This window comes from Hordeum vulgare, chromosome 3H, assembly GCF_904849725.1.
Source record: "Hordeum vulgare subsp. vulgare chromosome 3H, MorexV3_pseudomolecules_assembly, whole genome shotgun sequence".
NCBI lineage: Eukaryota > Viridiplantae > Streptophyta > Magnoliopsida > Poales > Poaceae > Hordeum > Hordeum vulgare.
Window position 1 is genome coordinate 86,437,978 of NC_058520.1, and position 7,557 is coordinate 86,445,534.

Here is a 7,557-nt window from a genome sequence, read left to right on the forward strand (position 1 = left end):
CCATCAGAATTCTGTTATGATTGTGTTTTTTGTGTTTCTTTTTGTGTTTGAGCCAAGTAAGACCTTTATGACTAGTTTTGGTGATGATTGTTTGATCGTGCTGAAAAAGACAGAAACTTTGCACTCACGAAATTATTTTTCATTCCTATCCAGAAAGAGCTTTTGAGTTGATTCTTTTTTCTGATGGTTGATATGCCAATTTCCCTAAGTTCATAATGTTTCAGAATTTTTGGGATACCAGAAGTATACGAAGTATACATATTGCTACACACTGGTCTGTTTTTGACAGATTATGTTTTTGTTGTATTGATTCCTTATTTTGATGAAACTATGGATAGTATCGGGGGGTACTAGCTATGGAAAAGTGAGAATACAGTAATATAACACCAATATAAATAGAAATAAAGTTTGCTACAGTACATAAAGAGGTGGTGGTTTGTTTTCTTATGCTAATGATATCACGAGTTTCTGTTTAAGTTTTGTGTTCTGAAGTTTTCAAGTTTTGGGTGATGTTCTCATGGACAATGGGATAAAGAGTGGAAAGAGCTCAAGCTTGGGGATGCCCAAGGCATCCCAAGCCAATTCAAGGACACCAAAAAGGCTAAGCTTGGGGATGCCCCGGGAAGGCATCCCCTCTTTTGTCTTCAATCCATCGGTAACATTACTTGGAGCTATATTTTTATTCACCACATGAAATGTGTTTTTCTTGGAGCGCCGTGTATTATAGGAGTCTTTTATTTTTGTTGTGTCACAATCATCCTTGCTGCACACCTTTTTGAGAGAGACATGCACTTGTCGTGAATTTGCTAGAATACTCATTGAGCTTCACTTATATCTTTTGAGTTAGGCAATTTAGCTCGTATGTGCTTCACTTATATCTTTTGAGCTACATAACTTTGCTCTAGTGCTTCACTTAAATATTTTTAGAGCACGGCGGTGTAATATTTTGGAGAAATAAGAACTCTCGATCTTCACTTACATCTTTTTGAGAGTGCTCTCTCTGAGTAACTTGGTAGTTGGCGTGTGCCATGAAAGAGTCCTAAAGATGATAGGCATCCAAAGAGGATATAATAAAAACTTCCATATTCATGTGCATTGATTAGTAAAGAGAAGTTTGAATCCTCTCAATTAGTTTTGAGATATGGATTTGGTAATATTAGAGTTAGGTTAGTAGGTGATGTGAATCTAGAAATACTTGTGTTGAAGTTAGTGATTCCCGTAGCATGCACGTATGGTGAACCGCTATGTTAGGAAGTCGGAGCATAATTGATTTATTGATTGTCATCCTTTTTGTGGTGGTCGGGACCGCGCCAGGGTTAACACCTACAAACCCTTCCCCTAGGAGTGTGCATTTAGCACTTTGTTTCGATTACTAATAAAACTTTCGCAATAAGTATATGAGTTCTTCATGACTAATGTGAGTCCATGGTATAGATGAACATTCACCTTCCACCATTGCTAGCCTCTCTAGTGCCGCGCAACTTTCGCCGGTGCACAAACCCACCATATACCTTCCTCAAAGCAGCCACCATACCTACCTACTATGGCATTTTCATAGCCATTCCAAGATATATTTCCATGCAACTCCCACCGTTCCGTCTCATGACTTGTGCCGTCAATTTCATATTGTCATCGCATGATCGTAAGATAGCTAGCGAGATGTTTCAACATCATACGCTAAGCTAGATCGTTGCACATCCCGGTACACTGCCGGTGGCATTTCCTATAGAGTAATCATTGCTCTACGTATTGAGTTGTGAGTAAATAAAAGTGTGATGATCATCATTATTAGAGCATTGTCCCATGTGAGGAAATAAAATAAAAAAGAGGCCAAAGATGCCCACCAAAAAAATGAAAAGAGGCCAAAGAGCCCAAACAAAAAAAAGAGAAAATAGAGAAGGGACAATGCTACTATCTTTTTCCACACTTGTGCTTCAAAATAGCACCATGTTCTTCATGATAGAGAGTCTCTCGTTTTGTCACGTCCATATACTAGTGGGAATTTTCATTATATAACTTGGCTTGTATATTCCAATGATGGCTTCCTCAAAATTGCCCTAGGTCTTCGTGAGCAAGCAAGTTGGGTGCACACCCACTAGTTTTCCTTTTGAGCTTTCACACACTTATAGCTCTAGTGCATCCATTGCATGGTAATCCCTACTCATTCACATTGATATCTATTGATGGTCATTTCCATAGCCCGTTGATATGCCGAGTCAATGTGACCATATCCTCCTTTTTGCCTCACAACCTCCACCACACTCTATTCCACCTATAGTACTATATCCATGGCTCAAGCTCATGTATTGCGTGAGAGTTGAAAAAGTTTGAGAAAGTAAGAGTGCGAAAACAATTAATTGACCAATACCGGGGTTGTGCATGATTTAAATTCGTTGTGTGGGGATGATGGAGCACACCTAGACTATATGATTTTCTAGGGATAACTTTCTTTGGCCTTATTATTTCAAAAGTTCGTGATCACTTTGCTAGCATGCTTGAAGTACTATTGTTTTCATGTCAATAGTAAACTATTGTTTTGAATCTTACGGATCTGAACATTCATGTCACAAGAAAGAAGTTACAAAGGACAAATATGTTAGGTAGCATTCCACATCAAAAATTCAGTCTTTATCACTTCCCTACTCGAGGACAAGAAGGAGTTAAGCTTGGGGATGCTTGATACGTCTCCAACGTATCTATAATTTTTTATGGTTCCATGCTATTATCTTGTCAACTTTGGATGTTTTGTATGCATGAATATGCTATTTTATATCTTTTTGGGGACTAACCTGTTAACTCAGTGCCAAGTGTCAGTTCCTGTTTTTTGCGTGTTTTGACCCTTTTCAGAGAAGAATATTAAACGGAGTCCAAATGGAATAAAACCTTCTTAAAGATTTTTTCGGTAACAGAAGATACGCACGGGACTTGGGAACCAAGGCAAAGGACCCCAGGGGAGGCCACAAGTCCCCTAGCCGCGGCCTGGGGGCGCCTAGCAGGCTTGTGGGCCCCCCGTGGCTCCTTTGCCCTACTTCTTCCGCCTATAAATTCCCTAAAAATCCCAAAGTGCCAGAGAGAGCCACGAAAATACTTCTACGCCGCCGCAAGCTTCTGTCTCCGCAAGATCCCATCTGGGGACCGTTCTGGTGCCCTTCCAGAGGGGGGATTTGAACATGGAGGGCTTCTTCATCAACACCATTGCCTCTCCGATAATGCGTGAGTAGTTCACCACGGACCTTCGGCTCCATAGCTAGTAGCTAGATGGCTTATTCTCTTTCTTGGATCTTCAATACAAAGTTCTCCATGATCTTCATGGAGATCTATCCGATGTAATCTTCTTTTGCGGTGTGTTTGTCGAGATCCGATGAATTGTGGATTTATGATAAGATTATCTATGAATATTATTTGAGTTTCCTCTGATCTCTTATATGCATGACTTCGTATCCTTGTAATTCTCTTCGAGTTGTGGGTTTCGTTTGGCCAACTTGATCTATAATGCTTGCAATGGGATAAGTGCTTGGTTTTGGGTTCATACCGTGCGGTGTCCTCACCCAGTGACAAAAGGGGTAGCCAGGCACGCATCGTGTTGTTGCCATAAGGGTAAAGAGATGGGGTTTATATCTATTGCATGAATTTATCCCTCTACATCATGTCATCTTGCTTAAGGCGTTACTCTGTTTGTCATGAACTCAATACACTAGATGCATGCTGGATAGCGGTCGATGTGTGGAGTAATAGTAGTAGATGTAGACAGTATCGGTCTACTTGTCTCGGACGTGATGCCTATATGTATGATCATTGCCTTAGATATCATCATGACTTTGCGCGGTTCTATCAATTGCTTGACAGTAATTCGTTCACCCACCGTAACATTTGCTATCATGAGAGAAGCCTGTAGTGAACACTATGGCCCCCGGGTCTACTTCACATCATATTTCCAGCTCTACACTTTTACTTTGTTGCACTTTCCACCTTCAGATCTCACCTTGCAATTAATCGTGAAGGGATTGACAACCCCTTTATAGCGTTGGGTGCAAGTTTGTTTGTTTTTGCGCAGGTACATTGGTGACTTGTCTTGATACTCCTACTGGATTGATACCTTGATTCTCAAACTGAGGGAAATACTTACTGCTACTCTGCTGCATCACCCTTTCCTCTTCAAGGGAAAAACCAACGCAAGCTCAAGAGGTAGCAATAGTCAAGTGATTTCGCCATATTCCGTCTAGTACTATGTTTTGTATTGATAAGTGTGATGTGGGTGGATCTTAAGTAGTGCACCGTCTAGGGCAAGAAAAGTACACTATTATGATTAAACTCCTTGCAAGCATCCGCAAATACAAGAGAGAAATCAAGGCAAAGCCCAACCATAGCAATAGCTTTAGGATCCAACACTCCCTCGTGCAAAAGCATGCAAACTGGGGTTCCGGTTTCTGTCACTCCAGCAACCCACCATAAGCATTCTTTATACACGATGCATTCTCCTAGGCCCTCAAAAAGGTGAAGTGTTATGTAGTCGACGTTCACATGACACCACTAGAAGAATAACACCATAACTTAAATATCAATCAACACATATTACTTCAACATCATATGACTACTATCAACTAGACTTCTCCTTGTCCTCAAGAACTAAAGTAACTACTCACAAGACATAAAAGAGATCATGATCAGAGGTGATGAAAATATGATGAACAATCTGGTCATAAACATAATTCTCCAACAATACTCAATAGCATTCACCACAAAAGAGTAATCAACACCGGTAGAGTAAGGGGGATGAATAGTGCAAGGTACATCTCCGATTGCATTGGTAAAGTGAGATGGGGTGAAGATGGAGATGGTGCTGGTGTTGAGGGTGATGGTGATGATGATCTCGATGATGCCCGTGACGATGGTGATGAGGATGAGGACGATCTCCCCTTCTGAGAGGAGTTCTCCCCGACGGAATCTGCCTGACGGAAAGGTCTTTTCTTCTCTCTTGGTTTCCGCCCCGGAGCGGCGGCGGAACTCCGAAAAAACTTCTGTCCACGTAGCTTTTAGGTCACGAGGGTCATATAGGCCAAAGTAGAGCACCGGAGGCGGGACCCACCACCCAGGCGGCCTCTGGGCGTGACCTAGGGGTGACCCGTGCCACCAGGTCGCCTGGGTGCCTGGTGGCTCCCCTCCGGCCCTTCTTCGGCTTGTCTTCGTGATCTGTTCGCAAACTCCTAACCCGTAAATTTTAGCTCAACTGGAGATGTTCTAATTTGGCAACTCTTCATGCTATTTTCTCCGCTGAATCGTGTGTGTGCTTTTTCAGCACCGGAAAGTTGTAAATTGTGTAAAATAAGCCAAAACACTATAAGAATAACATCATAATGTGAAATATATAAATGAATAGAGACAAATTATGATACAAAATAGTGATGCATTTTGGACGTATATCAATGAACAACAAGCAAATTCATGGCGCCGTTGTCGGGGACTCGAGCCTTCAAGATAGGGGAGTTGCACACTATCTTTTACCTTTGCTTTTTAGTCTTGTTAGTTTGCTTTCTAGTTTTTGCTTTAGAGTCTTATACCAAAAACCACAAAAAAAATAGTTGATTTGCTTTTAGTTGTCCTTTCTGCTTAGTCCAGCATGTTAGGGTTTGATGCTTTGAGGGAATCTGAGGTCCTAGATTTCCATCAAAGGAATGGAGAAAATATGAAGGAGGCTTGGTATAGAATTTCTGAAGCACATAAAAGAATTATGCCTTGGATACCTATCAAAATTGTGCTTAGAAACTTTTATCATGGTCTTTTTATTTGGTGTAAACACACTCTTGATATTATAGCTGGAGTAGGTTTTTTAGAGTGTGAAGAGGCTAGAGCTCTTGATATTATACATGGTCTATCTAAATACCTTGTTTATGGTCGTGGATATGACACTATCATAGGTGGACTTGCTACCATTGACAGGAAAATAGATGCTCTACACTTAAGAGAAAGAGAGAAACCCATGGTTGATAAGAAAAATATTTTGAAAATAGATGATGACTGCGAGCCTTTTGTTAGAATTACCATCTCTAACCAAGATTTCCTTGCTTATTGTGATGTTGGATCCATGGTTTCTACAATGCCAAAAGTTGTTTATGATTCTCTAAGCTTTTTAAACATGGATAATTTTTTATCTTATCATGAACATGCTAATGGGGATATTTCTTAAATCCAGGGAAAGGTAAATGATGTCCAGGTTACATTCTCTAAGAGGACTGCAATAGTTGATTTCTTCATCATGAAGCCAAACCAAGGAAACATAGTGCTTGGAAGGGACTTCCTCCAAGCCATGAAAGGCTTCATTGATATAGGTAAAGGACACATACGCTTACGTGGGAAAGCAAAAGGTATGTATACGTTCCCTAGGAAAAATAAGGATGAACTTGTTGAGGATCCGTTTTAAGGTTTTGATGATTCCGATGACATTGGTAAATTTTCATCCTCCTTTTTGCATCATGCCTAGCTCAAAGGCATAAAAGAAAGCGCTTGTTGGGAGGCAACCCAATTTGTTTTTTACTTTCAGTTTTAGTGGTCTTGATGCTTGTTACTACTATATCAACATCATTGTATCTTTATTTTCAAGCCTTGTGCCAAGTTTTAGCCTCCGATTGCAAGAAAGTTCAAAAGTTGCGACATGTTGTCCAGAAACAAATTATGTCTGCGTGACGGAAAAATTCGCCAAAAAATACCAGATCATCTTTTCAATCTGAATAGTTTTGACAGCATGCTCTATATAATTGCCTTTCTCGCATCTATTCTGAGTTTTTTATTTGAGTTCAGAAGTGCCCCGAAAAAATTATTTACTACTTGTTGTTCTGTTTTTCACACATTCTGCCATGTTTTGCACTTTCATCGTTTTGCAAATCTTAAGCTTGCTTTTCCTTTACAAAAATCTTTTGGCAATCATGAGAAACAGTAGATTTTCATGAAAATCTTTATTTCTAGTAGGAAATGAATTATTTTATTATGGGCACTAACCACTCTAATCAGCTTATGATGAGTTTCGTATGAAGGGAGTTTTCAAGTATGCGGTGGAAGATGATGAAAGAAGATCCAAGAGTGTCAAGCGCTCCAGCTTGGGGATGCCCCCGTGCACCCCCAAGAAATATTTATGGATACTCAAGTTTCTAAGTTTCGGGATGCCCCCGTGCATCCCCTTCTCCATCAACAATCATCAGTTCGTCCATGTCCATGCTATATTTTTATCATTTCATATGTTATGTGTTATGCTTGGAGCATCCCGCTCCTTTCTTTTCAGTTTGTTTTAGTTTTGCTTGTTGTTCATAACAATTCGGAACCTAGACTTATTTGTTTGAGAGGGATACACGCACCACTCCACTCTAGAACACAACATAGGTTTTCATGCTTATCTTTTTTGTGTGTTCTTTATCTTTTCATAGCTCTTGTCATGCTTAGCTCTTAGTTTTCATGATTTGTCTTTTTAAGAGCTATTATTTAGGTTGCTTTTGTAACTCTCTTGAGTTATCATGCTTATCTTTTTTTACAGAGTTGGCTTGTTGCACTGAGTTGTGTGTCTTGCAT